General features: G+C 43.1%; 1 long non-coding RNA gene across 1 annotated transcript in view; it reads right to left on the minus strand.

Annotated features, from left to right (window-relative positions):
- The window catches only part of LOC135114507 (uncharacterized), a 94671-nt gene extending 77888 nt beyond the window's left edge, over nt 1-16783 (minus strand). Inside the window, exons 1-2 of the long non-coding RNA XR_010275530.1 lie at nt 16537-16783; nt 2424-2522 (exon numbers count right to left, since the gene is read on the minus strand). This is a non-coding gene — a long non-coding RNA (uncharacterized LOC135114507). The remainder of the gene's footprint in view (nt 1-2423; nt 2523-16536) is intronic.
- Between the last annotated feature and the right edge of the window lie 621 nt (nt 16784-17404).

The raw sequence follows: 17404 nt of genomic DNA on the forward strand, positions 1-17404 counted from the left end.
TTTCACTGTTTTATTATTCCGCAAGCGAGGGATATATTCGATATTTATATTTTCATTACGATTGAATAGCGATGGAATGTTGCCTTCTCGCCCTCGTATGGTGCAACTATTCCTCTCTTTTGCCCGCTGATTGCCAACTTTCGTGTCCTGCGTGCTGGCTTTCCCTCTCGCGGCCGCTGCCTCCCCGTCCACTCAAGCTGCACGCCACCTGATACTCTCTGCGGGTACTGGAAGCATTCAGGGACTGACAGCAAATACCAGCACTTTCTGCGATTCCAGACTTTACCTTTTACTTTCTGAACCCCAGAAACTCTACCAGCGCCTTGCATATGACCGTGGCACCTCATACTGTGCTCCACTACTTTATCTACAGTTGCAAAACCTCTGGCTACCTTACTACTTCACTTCAAGGAGCTTAACATAACCTTTACTGCATTCACACAAGCTTTGCACTTCTCAAACGGGGAGATTTAGCACCTAATATACTGGCTCAGCATCTCAAACACTGATTCACCATTATTTTCAGATAGACTCATTAAGTCAAACACACATACTCAGGTCAAACACTAGATGTCAGCACCTTTAACATTGATTCAGCACTAAGACACTAATATAGCAACTCAAACACTGACTCCGCAATCTAAAAGCAGCCTCAGCATCTAAAACACAGGCTATCAGCACCTCAAACACGGATTTAACATTTAGAATACTGACAGCACCTAAAATACTGACTCAGCACCTAAAGCATACCTCAAATACGGATTCAGTTCACAAAACGCACACACGCCTCGTTTCCTGGTAGCACAGCGCTTCCCGGCATCATGTGTCACCAGGAAAACCGTATTTACCTCGCAACTTGAGCACTTTTCGATTCCCGGATCCACTCATTACTTCAAGACGTCCAATGTAACATCAAACCACAGCACTGGATGGCGCGGGGATTTAGATTACCAGGAATCTGTGACCAGCATTCCCGAAAGGTCTGTACAAGTCAAGTGGCATTAAGAAGAATTACTCTCCGCCAAGTGGCACCCTCCAGCTTACCCCTGCCGGCACTCGAGATCCTCGGTAAGAGTTGCCACACGGTGTTTCTGGACGCTCTTTACTGACGTGCATTAAGTGGCGTTATGAAGAATTACCTCTAACCACGTGACACCTTCCAGCTTCCCCTCCCGCATTTGACAGTCTCAGTAGAAGTCGCTGCACGGTGCTCCTGGTCGCTCTCTACTGGCAAGTCAAATGGCTTTATAAAGAAATACCTCTGGCTATTTGACACCTCCCAGCATTCCTACCTGTCAGTCAAGACCCTCACCGCCACACAACACCCTTAGCTATCCAAATACTTCACAGCATCAAAGGCTTTCAAGGTCTTAATTCACATGCCACGAATCCCTTCCATCCCCACAGTTCTTCCCCGCTGCACTACCTTCCCTTACATGCACACAGATGCCACGTGCTGCCTCACCACCACTCCCTGGCCTCTCCTGCCGCTATGCAAATGATATGGCCGTCATCTCTGGAAATGAGTAGCCGCAGCGGGAGTGTTGGGCGGTACTTTATGGGTGCCGCGCCTGTCTACAGCTCAGTGGCGGCTGTCCACGGCTCATAACTGGACCACAAACCACCTTCGACGTCCAGCATGCTCATAAACATTGTTAGGGAGGCAAAATAAACAGGAAGAACTTATCCCATGACTGACTATTAAAATTACTCTGTCCGCTAATTCTCATCACCTATTAAAAAAACAGTGACGAGGCGAGTTTCTTCACGTTCTCGAGCTGTGCTATCACAAAAGTCTTACCGCCAACAAAGATTGAAATATCGACAAAGAGCAAAAATCATACGAGTAGTAGCAGCAACAACAGTAACAATACGAGGCGGCAACACCAGCAGTAGCACTAGCAGTAGCACTAGCACCACCACCACCACCACCACCACCACCGCCACAACAACAACAAAACCAGTGATAAAATGGGCGAGTCGTCGGTTATAGCGTCAGTTGAGGAGCAGATCCTTTGAGAGTGAAAATAATCAAATCCAAATCTCTATCTATCAATCTGTATGCCAGGCTGACATCCCTACATGAAGGGGAAGTCCAGACAAAGCGCCTACACCCACCCACACACCCACCCACGCACCCACCCATTCCCTAAACTACATTAAAATCCAGCTCAGCCCCTGGACCTGTACGGGCGGAAAGGCCAGACCCTCATCACCCACCCCTGCGATTCAAAGGTACTAATGTAAAATGACTTGATTATATGGAGGAGGAGGCCATCACGGTGACGACCACGTGCCGGGACCTCTTGAAAGCAACAACTCGTGATGCTAACTTGCCTAACTAAGTCTATACATGTTCGAAATTTGAGCATCCCCTTGTGCTTTATGCTTGTATGCAGAGACACGAGTACTGAGGACATTACCTGATAGATGAAGTGGTAGTAGCGGCAGCGGTTTCCTCTCTATAGTAGCAGTTATTAGTGCGAGTACGTGTGTTGTTTTCCTTCACTCTGTCGTCCTTCCTGTGGATAAAATAAGATAGATAACTAAACTACTAAATATATTACTTAGTGAATAGCCAAATTCACTATAACTGTGGGAAGAAGGCTGCATTGACTATCACCGCATCATGTAATATGTGTATTTTTAATCATACATATTAAGAACGTTTCCTTGGCCTAAAAAAGGAGATTGAGAAAAAAAAGCTAGTGAAATGTTGGGGTAAAGTATAGAAAAGACAGTGAATGAAAGGCATGGTGTGAGAGTGTGTGTGTGTGTGTGTGTGTGTGTGTGTGTGTGTGTGTGTGTGTGTGTGTGTGTGTGTGTGCGGCGTCACCAGGCGTGTGTCATTACCTGGAGCAGTGATAAAAATGTTAATTAGTTCCACGAGGTACAGTCTGCAGGTAGGGCATGGATAATATTCAGTTTATTATCTATTTTTCTTTTTTATTAAGTACTTGTTCATTCTTCGCATAAAGACAAAATTATTCCGTTATTGTATACTTTCTTTCCATACATGTTTACAAAGTTACTAGTGACTGACTGATGGATTTCTTTTACTGTTCATTAGCTGTTAAATCAAATATTTTACGTTCCTGCATTAAGAGAAGACTTCTCAACCTTCTTGGCGTGACTTGCACTCAGGTTTGCCGCTTCACAGAAAGTTTCAAGTTCTCCATCCAATCCTTCTCCTTCTCCTCTCCGCCACCAGTTGCCTTGTTGCTCCCCTCAGGCCGCGTCACCTTCCCCTCTGTGCTTCTGCCGCTGTCTCCGCTGTCTCTCCAGCCATCACGTCCCCGCCTCCCGGGCTTGTCTACGTCATCAAGTTTACTATCTTTTCTCCCCTTTTCTTTTCCTTTACCTTCCCGAGCGGCGATGATATCTTCCTTTCGCTCCAATAGTCACTCTCCCTCACTTGAACTATCGTGCCGTCGCCTCTTGACTTATCAAGACTATCATACTCGCTATTTTCTAGGGTTTTCTCCTTTTCCTTACATTTCTCCTGCTCCTTATCGCTTCAAAAGTCACTCCCAGTCTTATTTTAACTATCCTGTCTTCAATATCCACCTAACTTTTTCCTCACGCTTTTATCTTTTTCTTTCATACCTTCTATTTTTGCGTCGCTACAGAAGTCACTTTCACTCTCTTTCACTTTGTACTATTGTCGCCGTCTCTTTGACTTGTCCTCACCACCCAAATCACTCTCTACCAGCACCCTCTTCTTTTTTTTTCGTTGCTTCACCGTATGATCGTGCGAGAAGTCACTCTTACTGGTGGTGATATCGTCACTTTGTCGCCTTCTGTTGAACTTGTATGTTCCACTGAACTTATTACTTTTCTCTCCATTTTTTTTTCTTCTTACGGCGCTGTTTCATCTTCTCATCTTTCCCGGAGTCGTTTTCATTGTCAATGGAATTATAATTTTTTTTCTCTTTTGTTGGGCTTGTTTACGTGAGCAGACTCACTATCTCCTCACTCCCTTTTCTTGTTCCCTTCCTTCCCTTATTTCCCTCGCGTCTCTTGCTTCCATTCAGCGGTGTAATCGAATGCTTCCAGTTTGGTTGCACCGGGCAGAAGCTACCTGGCATTTGCTTCGTCACCATTATACAGAAAAGCTTGTCCTTGACCTGAGATGTTTCTGCAGCTTACTTCCGAAAGCCACGAGGTCTGAGTGAAAAGAATGCCTTTCCACCTGTGTCTGGTGCCTAAGTTTTCGTCGTAGTTCTTTGATCTAATTACGTAATTTTAGCTTGTCTCCCTCTAGTTCGTGTGCGAGACGCGCGTCTGTTTCTTCCTGTTTCAAAGTTAGGCACTTGTCTCCTTCGTCTGGCGCCACTTGGCCGTGCAAGGGAGATTCCTTGTCTATGGGTTCCTATGGTTCCTTGGGCTGGCCTGAGATCCCAACCTGCTCGAGTCCCTTTATATCTCGGTGAATATTTGAACACATTGTGAAGAAAGTTCCACTAGAGTTTATGCCCATTATTTCTTCCATCAATTGCTGTTCTGACGCCCTTGAACACTGGTGGAGTTATGCCCCCAGATGTGCAGTGGATCGAATCTAAACGACGCGGCTCGTAAACAAAACCGATGCTCCGTATCTGCCGAAGATCCACGCGCCGATTCCGCGTTGGGCGAATTCTGTTTCCATCAGACACAGGCTGCGGAAGGCCGCCGCCAGCCTCAGTCCATAGTGGTACTGTAACGGCAGAAAATATTTCATGTTTTCTTGCACCATGCCTTCCTCTCCTCTTGCCTCTGCGTGTGGTTGAGTGAAGGTCACGTCACGTCGTTCCTTCTCGGAGATGTCTTTAGGTTGCCACTGTTGTCATTTTCCTATTGAGGACAATGCTCAGACTCCGGCTGGTGGCGAGGGCAGGGGTACTTAGGTATGAAAACAAGAAATTTTCAGCTAAGATTTCATCAAGCGGACGCTGGAGCGATAAAGCACTGTCCAGCTTTTGAAGTACCTTATCTTTGGAGAACAGCAGCAGTCGAGCGATCAGTAGCGTGCCATCAGCTTGTACTGCATGGTATTAGAGGAAGCTACCGCCCAAGTATTGCAGGGTGTGTGGCTTGGACTTTATCCAGATAGGGGTTGCCCCCATGAAGGACTCAGCTCCGCCGACGGTCTTCATTGTGCACTGGAAGCCTCACTCTTCTGCAGATGTTGAACCACTCGCCTCACCTGGCCCACATTCACGCCTAGCAGCAGCTTCCTCTTCACTACAGTCTTAATCTCAGCGAGGGGATAAACTGCGGTCCCGCCCTCTAACGAGAACCCCGTCATCACACAGTGGTCCAGCACACAGTCCACCACCTGCTCATCCAGCAGTGTGCGTGGGATACACGCCATTCTGCCTCAGCAGCGGCTCCAGCAGTGTCTCGCCTCTGGCGATCAGCAAGTTTAGGAGCTTGAGCCTCAAAAGAATCTTTCAAGGAGACGCCCGTCCTTTCCTTCCAGACCTCAGCCTTCATTCACAGCAGGAGTTTGATGGATGACTGCAAAAGATGGTTGTCGTCTGTTTGGCAGGAACGGAGTGAGATTCAGGGCTTGGTAGGGAGGCTGCGTTGCGCCTGGATGATCTTGGCCATCTCCATACCTTTGGTTTCCACGCTTTGCTGCAAACGTCTGTTGTCTTCGTCGCGCCTGCTCTTGACGATCGGATCCCTTTCATTAGACAACTAAAACGCAATCTCCATCATTCTAGTGTTGACCACGTCTGTTTGACTTCGCTTTGGGAACTAGCACTCAAATGAGCCTTTTTTTTCAAAATTTTGTTGCCCTTGGCCAGTGGCCCTCTTACACAGAGAGGAAAATAACATCGCTGTCTGCCTCTGAGGCGCGTCCCTCAGGATCGGAGGCAGCGTCTCTTTTTCTACAGTAGATAACTTCAGATGCCTTGATTGTCTTTCAACCAGATTCAGAATTTGGTAGACCAGCTTCTGAAGAGCGTTTTTGAACCCATAAAAGTTGACGTAATGAATTAGGCCTTTATTTGGAAGAATACTGAATTATTTGCATCCATCCATTCCGCTTTCCTCGGATGGCCTGTTTTATGAACAAAATATTATTACGGATAAGTGGTGACAGCGCAAGTAGTATAAATAACAGTAGTAGTAGTAGTAGTAGCAGTAGTAGTAGTAGTAGTAGTAGTAGTGGTGGTAGTAGTCGTAGTAGTAGCAGAGGTAGCAGTAGCAGAGGTAGCAGTAGCAACAACAATATCAGTATTTGTAACAGCAGCAGCAGTTGTAGCTTCATCATCGTAAGCCTCTTGGCACAGTGAGCGTGGTGTGGAGGTATGAGTAGACTACAGGTAACAGCTGACCATTTCAAGGAGAACAACCAAAAGAGAGAGAGACAGAGAGACCACAACGGTAGTGCCCACCGTGAGCCCTCGTGCCAATGTGAGCGGAGAGGCAGGCAGCTGCTGTATACCCACAATGACCATCTAGAGTCTCTAGACAATAGCACCTCAATGTCAACCCTTCAGCATCAAGTACAGGCGACGACCACATCAATCTTCCTCTGAAACAAGACTGTCTTTATTCTCTCTCACGGTAAGTGGCGTCGTGTTGAGCTCTCCCGAGGGTGTCATCGCCTACAAATGGCCTCGGAACACAGGAAATCGATAGGAAAGGGAACATCAGGGAACATCAGGGAGATGCACATCCCCTAAGTACCCACACAAGACTGATGCAGCATTCCGGGGAACTTTGGGACTAATACGACTACGTTTATCCATCAAAGAGTCTGTCGCCACTTCGCCAACTAAATTATCTCGAACAAATCAATCACATATTAATAGTTCACCATTCCTATATCTTTACTCTGAAACGCTTCGTTCTCTCACTAAGGACAATTCACAAAGGCCACAGAGATTATTAGTCGCGTCTTTCCATGTGATTTTTTTTTTTTTCCCACAAACGATGCAGGTTGCTTGCTGAACTATCACAGAAATCACGAAAATCATCCTTGGAAATCTCTATTACTTCCACCAAAGCCTGATGAAAACTGCTGTGCTGCATTAAGGAGGTGGAGAGCTGAAGCGTTTGAGAAAGCAGATCAAGGCAGTAAAAGGCAAATGGAGTATCTGGTGCGTTTAATCTAGTATGATGATGGAAATGAAAATGATAGTGAATATGATGATGATGATGATGATGATGATGGTGATGATGATGATGATGGTGATGATGATGGTGGTGGTGGTGGTGATGGTAATACTACAAATGCAACAACAGCAACAACAACAACGAGAGGAGGAGGAGAAAGAGGATGAAAAGGACGAGAAGGAGAGAGAGAGAGAGAGAGAGAGAGAGAGAGAGAGAGAGAGAGAGAGAGAGAGAGAGAGAGAGAGAGAGAGAGAGAGAGAGAGAGAGAAATTGTTATGGTTGACTAATTGGCTTACGTATGATAAGGACAATCACTACAATACATATTTACAAGCTGGGATCCAATGAGTCTAAGCTCTTTCATGGACCTGTAGTTTTGATTTTTTGTTGTCGATCGTCAGTACGAGTGGATGAGCGTTATGCCTTGTGGTTATCCATACTAATAACACATACGATAGTCTTGCCGAGAAAAAAAAAATATATATATGTAAAATAATAACAACAATAATAATAATAATAATAATAATAATAATAGTAATAATAATAATAATAATAATGACAGTAACAATAATAATAACACTAACAACAACAACAACAACAACAAAAATACAATAATAACAGCAATAACGATAAAATAAACAATAATGAAATCAATAATAAAACAAGCAATAGAATAAAACAAAAATAATAGTAATAATAAAAAAATACCAAAAAAATGTCACAACAATAATAAGCATAGAGAGAGAGAGAGAGAGAGAGAGAGAGAGAGAGAGAGAGAGAGAGAGAGAGAGAGAGAGAGAGAGAGAGAGAGAGAGAGGGGCAGGTAGGTAGGTAAGCAGGGAGGCAGGCAGGCAGGCAGGCACGTGTATAGAGCCAGTAGCGGTCGTGAGGGGGGAAACAAAGGTACAGGTACGGGATTATAATGCAAAATGGAAACTGAAAATAAAGTTACACTGGATTACTGGACTCGCTGCTCGGCCTCCGGGAAAAGAGAATACAGACATTAACAAAAAAAAAAAAAAAAAAAAATCTCAACAGGATTCTCATAACCGATCGACTGTTCTATTTTATTGTGCGTAAAATTCCAGGGAAAGATATTACCTCTTTTGTTGTAATATTTTATTTATTTATTCTCGTTTTATTTATTTATCTATTTATTTATTAATTTCTATGTGTGTGTGTGTGTGTGTGTGTGTGTGTGTGTGTGTGTGTGTGTGTGTGTTGCAAGGACAGAATCTGGCCTTTATACGTGACATGCTTAAAGATTTTGTTAGTTTCATATTTAGAGACAGAAAGACAGACAGAGAGGCAGATACAGACAAGCAGGTTGGTAGGTAGACAGACAGACAGACAGGCAGCAAGGCAAATACACAGACAAGCAGGTAGGCATATGTTTAAACAGACAGACAGACAGATAGACAGGTAAGCAGGAAGACAAATAGGTAAATAGACAAACAGATAAACAGATAGACAGACAGACGGGCAGACAAACAGGCAGGCAGACAAAAAGGTAGATAATTGTGGGTTTTTTGATTAATTCGTAAACTACGTACCATTTTCTTTGTTAATTTTGTAAGAGTTGATTGGTCTGTGTGTGTGTGTGTGTGTGTGTGTGTGTGTGTGTGTGTGTGTGTGTGTGTGTGTGTGTGTGTGTGTGTGTGTGTGTGTGTGTGTGTAGATAGGTTTTGTATAAGAGATTAAATTTGCTTTCGGGTACGTTACACACACACACACACACACACACACATATGGGGGGTAGAGAGAGAGAGAGAGAGAGAGAGAGAGAGAGAGAGAGAGAGAGAGAGAGAGAGAGAGAGAGAGAGAGAGAGAGAGAGAGAGAGAGAGAGAGAGAGCCAGCCAGCCTTGTGTGTGTGTGTGTGTGTGTGTGTGTGTTTGTTCGCGTATACGAGTATATCTATGCAAGTACTAATTTTTCATCACCCTTATCCTCTGTCTTAAAATATCCTTAAACTTACGAACATTCCACCCCTTCCCTCGCCCACCGCAGCACCTCGCCCCCGTTGCCTCGCGCTGTCCTCCCCTAAATAACTGAGGCAACGTAATTTCGGGTCAACTTCCAACACACACGAGCAGCGGCACGGCAACACTTCAGAACTTCCCGATCGGCGCGCATGGCTGCCCATCCTTCCTTCCTTCCTTCCTTCCTTCCTTCCTTCCTCCCTCCCTCGTGCCTGTGAACCCTGCCCTGTCCGCCAGCGTCTTCCTCCAAAGTGACCTCGCGTGTCGCAATGCAAAACGCAAGATCGCCGTGAAGGTCGTTGTGATATGCTGATTCTTGACCTCGTAATCACTACAGCAGTTCAAGCAGGGTAGTTTTATGATAGGATGTGTGAATTGGAGCTGTTGTTTTAGATGTTTACATTTCCATTTGCGTGGTATTTTTTTTGTAGAAGTGCCACTGCAGACTGCCAATGTTAACTTATCCTTCTTTTCAGTGGTAAAACACTGTGCCCAATTCTGTTTTTCCCTTCTTCCCATGACCTAACCTATTTCTGGAGAGGAGTATCGGGACATCTCCAGATCTAAATTAACCATCCTGGAAACCTTTTGTCTGTCTAACTTTTATTTTTCCTTGTGGTGGAGCCTTTTTTTTGTGGGGAGCAGAAATTAGAGAGACTTTTCCTTTTTCTTTTTTTTTTTATTTGGCTGACCTCTTTCATGCATAAAGAAAAAAAAAAAAAACTTTTCCGCAGCAAAGAAGAAAATTGAGTTAATTGATTTATGCGTCGGGTGCTCGTGCAGGAAGGTGCATTTCCGTGCTTCGTGAACCAGGTGAATTTTTAGAGCACAGGAGTTGCTTTGTGTAGGTCAAGTGGCCTGTTGCCGTCTCCCTATCTTCTAATATTCTTATCCTTTAATTCTGCCTGCCTTTTACTACATAGCGTTACCTGTGTAGTCTGTAGATACACTTAAAAATCAATAAAAAAGAACGTTATCCTATGTGTGCTTCCCCCCATCAAATCCTCCCCGTCATCATACGAGTCTATTTTCTATACTGGGACAAATCTCAAGCTTAATGTAACACTCGTTGACTTGATCCCGGAAGTAAAAGTAATACAGGGGACTATACCAAGCTTTCCTATCAGAAAAGGAAGTGAACCGAGTTAATTGGTTTACACGCTGAAGGCCTGTGCAGGAAGGTGTGTGTGCGTGTGTGTGTGTGTCGTGGATCAGGTGTTGCTATTACCTGAGGCGCTTCTATTTCTACGTGTCAGGACTAATGCAGCACTCGTAGACTTTTCTGCAGGCTTGGATCGTGTGTTTATGGTCTCATTTCTTGCCTCGCTGTGGTTATTAACTGAGTCACGCTTGTCCTGCTCCAAAATTTTACTCCAGCCACGCAAACAATTCAATGCGATGCGAACAAAACGTGGAAAACTAGATTAGGAATTTTTGGTATCTACGTTCATTATCCCTGTAGGCAATTATTAGACCAGATATAAACTGTAGCGTCAAAACATGAACGCAAACTTATGGGAACCCGGTAATAAACACCTTTTGAAATTGTCGGAAACTGACTCTTAAATTGAAGTCATAACACAAGTGAACGGACTGGGAATAAAAGATACTGTATTAATTTAAAGGGAGGAAAAATGTCGAATAAACTGGAGTGCGGAGGCCCATGAAATTAAAGGTAAGCAAGATACGAGCAAGACAGGAGAGGAAGGGAGAGGGAGAGGGACGGAGCATGGATAACTGGAAACACAAATACAATGATAGTCACGAAAATAGCCAAGGAGACACAGGATAGGCAGTAAAGCAGGGAACCACGTAAGGGGAAGGAAGCAAGCAACAAGCCTCGCGCCGCCGACCCCCGTTTTCTTTGTATTTCGCGACCCTTGAGCCTCTTCCGGCGCTGGGTGAGGTTACCGAGGTGGTGGGCGGCGGTAGCGGTGGTGGTAGTAGTAGTGGTGGTGGTGGTGGTGGTGGTGGTTGGCCCCCTCACTCTGATATCTCCCCGCCCCCGCTCCTCCCTCCTACCCCCCACTGCCATTGCTCGCCCCACTCACCATCCCAAATATTCGGTAAAAATGGTTCCTGGTGACCCCCAAATCGAACCCAGCCGGCCGTGCAGGCGTCGGAAATTTAGTGTCGCCCGCACCAGCAGCAGCAGCAGCACCACCACCACCACCACCACCACCACTACCGCCGCTGCCGCCACGGTCGACTGCCAGAAAAATGCTTATATGCGAGGAAGAAAAAATAGCGAATACATAAAATAAACACTTCTGTCTGTTTCTGTCTGTCTGTCTCTGTGTGTGCCTCTCTCTCTCTCTCTCTCTCTCTCTCTAAGCAGACAGAAACAAGAGTATAAAAGCTACGCTGCTCCATTTATTCCCTCTCTTCGCTTTCTCTTCCTCCGGTCTACCCTTCCTATTTAACTTAACCATATACCTCCATTTACACTGTCTCCAATCACTACGACTCTTACAAATATTAATTCTGTTCTCTATTTCTTTTAAGCATGAAAAGTCATAGCCACTGGGAAAAACAATGGGAAAAAAAAAAAACCGGCTATGTTCCAGCACCCCTAAACAGTTAAATAGAAGCACAAAAAAATTTACCTGCGTGAGTACAATCTGAGTCACGCGCTAATTACATTGATACGAGCGTTCCACTGAAGCAGGAATCTAACGTAGCGTGTTTCTTCCCAGTGAGGCAAACTCGCGCAGGCAACACACGATGAAATTAGTGATGCTACACGGCGCCAGTCACGTATGTTATTTACAGAGGCATAGAGCGTGATCGTATGATTCGTCTCCTTTATGCAGTAGTGGCTGTGACGCTAGGCCGACTGACATGAGTGGGTGGGTGACATAAAATGAAAGGAGATATGATAAGATGATTGATAATATACTTAATACATTAGCACTTGAATTTCCCTCCACTACTAAACAATTTTTCCCAATCATCTACAACTTTTTCAGATACTTCCGCTTGTCCCACGGTCTCTTAAATATAATCAGTAGTCATAAGCTGACAAAATTAACCTCATGTTTTCTCTTCTTCCGTTGTGTGTCCATGCAAACAATATTTTACAGTGTGTGAATGTTATCAACAGAAAGACCACAGTAGTTATAGGATTAACAAGAAAAACTGACACGAGAGAACTTTATCAACAAGGGTGATGTGCACTGTATCAACAAGGGTGATGTAACTACGATTCTTCTAGGTAGTTTAAGAAAAGCAAAAACAGGTTCAAGCTCGATAAAGTTAGATTTAGAAAGAAGAGGCGAAGAAATTCTCTCTTAAATAGGGTTGATAAAACGACCGGAATAGACTCAGTAATTATGTTGTTAGTGCCGAGTCAATAGCGAGCTTTAACAGAAGATAAGAGCAATTTACTGATAGATGATAGGCGGAAAGTTTTTTTTTTTCTTCCTGGGGGCTGGCACGTGTAAGACTATTTGTTTCTTCCACCTTCCATTATTTTCTCATGTTCTAATGTTTCCACAAAAAAAGTAAATTAAATCAGGAAGTAAAGAAAATTAAATCATTCACACTGACATCATAAAAGAGATTTACAAGCGAATCAAACAGCAAGAAACAGAACTGAATGACAACGAAACAAGAAAAATTATTGGAAAAGCAGCAGTTAATGAATGGCTTCAGCGACGCAGTTGTAATGGCTGGCAACGAAATGGCTAGTCTGTTCTTTTTCCTTCTGCGCTGCGAGAAGATACAAGTGAAGCACGTGTTACTCAGTGTTACAAGCTCCACGTGATGCTTTCCTCTCAGAATTTTAATGTCAGATAAAAGAACAAAGCGTTTAATCATTGTAATCTCGTATAGACCACAATTCAGTCCTTAGTTACTGATATGTGTTCAGTTTGGACTTGTGCTATAGAGATAATATAGATCTTGTAAGCTTTATGAACTCGATTGTCCATTTTTTTTTTAACTCTTTTGATGATTTACTTTATGGAAGCGGCGTCACGAGTGGTGTTTTTTTTTTTTGTCCCGTCTCCTTACCATGTACAAATTCAAAGGGAAGGAAAAAAACACTGCCAAAGCAGGTTGATTTCACTATTCCCAGAAACAACAAAATCTAGAACATAAGAACATAAGAAATAAGGGAAGCTGCAAGAAGCGACGAGACTTACACGTGGCAGTCCCTGTATGAAATATACCTGCCTATTTCCACCTATCATCCCCATCCATAAACTCGTCTAATCTTCTGTTAAAGCTCTCTAATGTCCTAGCACTAACAACATGATTACTGAGTCCGCTCCACTCATCTACCACTATATTTGAGAACCAATTTCTTCCTATCTCTTTCCTAGACCTAAATTTTTCAAGCTTGAACCCGTTATTTCTTGTTCCATTCTGGTTGCTGATCCTAAGAATTTTGCTTACATCCCCCTTGTTATAACCCTTATACCACTTAAAGACTTCTATCAGGTCCCCTCTTAACCTACGTCTCTCTAAAGAATGTAAATTTAACAGTTTCAATCTCGGCTCGTAAGGAATACTCCTCATCCCTTGTTTTCTTTTAGTCATTCTCCTCTGTACTGATTCTAATAGACCTATATCTTTCCTGTAATGTGGGGACCAGAACTGCACAGCGTAGTCTAGATGAGGTCTGACCAGCGCCAAGTATAACTTTAATATTACTTCGGGCCTTCTACTTTTAACATTCCTAAAAATGAATCCTAAAACCGTATTTGCCCTGTTTCTGGCCTCTATGCATTGTTTTTCCTAGACGGAGTTCAGAGCTAACTATAACTCCTAAATCTTTCTCGTACCATGTACCTACCAGTGTTTCGTTGTTTAATGTGTATCTGGAGTTATTCTAATTCTTAAGGAAAGACATTCATTTTTAGAAATCAGCGCTGCAGTATTTATGAAGTAGTATTTAATGAATATATCCAAGAAAGCTATTGCCTTATACGTGTCTCAAATAAATCATGGTTAAAATGGGTTAAGAAAATATTACACAATGGTATATCTTAGGATCTTTTACTACATCTCCTCTTAATGACATCTTTCTCTGTGGCTCAGTGGTAAAGTCACGCTCTGTAAGATCTGAAGGATGCACCACTTCAATTCTTGCACCATCGCAAGTTTGGGGAAGTGGTGAGAATGGAGATCTGGGAGGTAGGAAGCAAGGAAAGCACTATTCATTTCTGACCCCTTTAAAAATGAGTCAAATTGCTACCAACATTCTAAGGAGATCCCCTGTCTTGGATTCCGCTATGAGCACAAAACTAATTCTAAATTATAGCGCATATTCCAAGACGTTTCAGCATTTCATCTCCACAACTTTTAACAGCGGGAGTTTTTGGAGTTTTAAAGTATGTTTTTATGATTCCAGTCGCATAAACGTTTGACAAGCATTCTGCATCTTCAGGGAGAAAAATATCAGCGAACATCTGACATATACTACGGGTCTATTGCCTGGCATGTGAGACCTCATTCCTCCCCCGGGACGCTTCCCCACTCAACAAAACAGGTCTCACGTGTTGACCAGGGACGGGACTCTCAAACGTTTCAGCGACTTATCTCAACTGCTTTCCACAGCTTCTAGTGGTAGCTATTGGTATTTTCAAATGTATTTCAATGATTCTAGTGATTGTTTAACAAGGATTCTACACGAGCAATAAAAAAAAAAAGATCACCCATGAGAACTTGACGCATCATCAGTGGCCTTTGAAAATAGTTTTTATGAGACAATAAAATGTTTTATGATACATTAACTTTCTCCTTTCTAGCCTGCGTTCGTGACTTCTGAAAGCACCAGTGCTTTGCGATAAAATCAGGGCTGGCTGGCTTATCACACACTTCAGACTGCCTTAGGTAAATGTTAACAAGACCCTCTCCGCAAAGATACCAAGGCACGATAATTCAGACTTTACCGAAACTTTACATGTGTCTGCACTAATCAACTTCAATATACGGAGCACTAATGTGTTTCACAGTCACTAAGATATTAATGCATTACTCGGTCGTTACGTAGTGGCAGAGTTGTGAAGATTTGAGGGAAATTGTGGGATAAAAGCACGCTTTACATTTCATATTTAATTGTTAAATTCTGTAAAATTACGTGAGATTGAATCAGAAACCAATAGTTTTGTAAGAATATGGTGGACCGACGCCGCCGTCTTAATTCTAAAAACAAACCCCTTCAGCGACGACATTTCTCTGCCTAACATTATTACGTTGAACCAAACCCAACAACGGACTTCGCCCCATCAACCCCAAGGACATTTATCTAATCTAACCTAACCTGATCTAAAACAACTGTGGACTTCGCCCGACTTAAGCCCTTGACCCCTGCGGCTTCTTATAATGTACTTACATATGTTTCGTGTGCGTACGCTGCTCACTCACCTTTAATGAAAGAAGTACAGTTTTGCGGCTTGGAGGAGGTTATAGAACTGTTCCTTGACCTGCGGGCTTTCTTCCTGATGCGATAAACGTCACAAGAGCATTGTGGGCACTTCACAGAACATTTGATGAATTTGTGAGAACACAAGTCGTTTTTTTTTTGTCCGGTAAAAAAAAAAAAATAAATAAAAATAAATAAATAAATAAATGAAAAAAGATAAATAAATTTATGTTTCAATTAATGTTACTTCGTTTTCCGGACACAACAAAGTAACAAACCTTGAAATTGGTTCATCTCCTGGCGGAGACAGTTTTCTGAGGACGGTTTATGTAATTAAGAAACTTCACTTCTGACTTATAAGGATAACTTCGGTAACTTCCCAGCGACAATTAGCGGCTCTAAGGAGGCTGTCGTAATGCTGCTGTGACGCCATTTCGTAAGCTTCTCCCCTGACCGACCATCACGAGCCTCTGAAGAGGACCACTGGGCTGCCCACAACACACACGAGTTTGTAGAATCCGTAATCATTAACCTCGCTGCCGATGACAAGGACACCGACAAATGAATTTTAGGATAAAATATTCCATTTGTTTGCATGACTTGTACATCAGTCGCATTTCCGCTTTCCTTCATAATCTGCAGTGGATGCTTAAATTCTCTCTCTCTCTCTCTCTCTCTCTCTCTCTCTCTCTCTCTCTCTCTCTCTCGAGGCGACTGAATGGCGTCTCTGCAGCGTCACGACAGCTGCGTGAAAGTTGTTAGGTGTCACCCGGGAAGTTACCCGAGATACCTTGACAAGTTAAGAGTAAGGTATCTTAACTGCACACATTTTGTTGAGAATTCATCTTGAATAAAAATTATAAAGGAAGGTCTGAATATATGTCTGCTACAAGATACGCAAATTCCAAGTTTGCTACTTACTTATGCCGGAAAAAAATATTGTAACACTGCCTCGGAAACGCACAGTAATTTTGAGGCTTCGATGAAGTTAATATTAGTGTGTCCTCAATATTCTCGCGGCGAGGATCTTGTTTAACATTTACCCTTATTTATTTTCTAAATTTGCACTGAAATACCTGGGCTCTCGTGAAGCGATGGCTGATAACACTCCTCACAACGATCCATCCTGCGGGAATGGCCTTGCTGACGCGGCGCCTCCTTCCGCCACGCAGCAGGAAGCTCGAGGCTGTACCCTCCCAGCGGAAGAATGAAGACATGGGAGAAAACAAGTACGCTCTTTAGGAGTAAAAGCGTGACTTTCCAGTACGTTATTATACGTTATGGTGCACTGAAATAAAAACTGGGTACTGTCAGAGCAACTCATCAACAAAGGAACTACTTACTCTGGCGCCTCACAAAGGTGTTCCATGGATCACTTCCGAGACGAGGCTGAAACAGATAAATCATGCTGGTTTCGAGAAAAAAGTCAGACGCTTCAGGTTTCTCAGAATCATATTACGGAAACTAAACAAGAGTGCCATTCAAAGAAGGAACCAATTACAAATTTGATTTATAATTCTTTGCATTCGTAATAATAAGTAGAATTTTAGTCTGGGGTCGTGGTTCGTAGGAATCAGGTAAAGATGAAGGATGATTGCCCAAGCCAGGATTCGAGGCGGGACCCACGGCTTCGTTGCCAGACGCGCTAGTCGTTGCGTCATGGAGGAGCTGTGTTCTTAAGAATTGCTAGACAAATATTATAATTAAGTGTTGATTACAAAATACTTCTTGATAGGAGTAGAGGGCTGTCATTATTACAAAATATCCTCGTGGATCTTAAGGAAAAGATATATAAAATATATAGGTCTAAGAAAATAATGCTTTACCCTGTTTTAAGATGAAAGAAATATAATAAAAATTTATAAAACAACCATTCATGTATTTTAAAGTGCAATAATAATGAAAGACCTAGGATTACAAAATAACAGCCTTCCTGTATTTAAG

Source organism: Scylla paramamosain, chromosome 2, assembly GCF_035594125.1.
Source record: "Scylla paramamosain isolate STU-SP2022 chromosome 2, ASM3559412v1, whole genome shotgun sequence".
NCBI classification, from domain to species: Eukaryota; Metazoa; Arthropoda; class Malacostraca; order Decapoda; family Portunidae; genus Scylla; species Scylla paramamosain.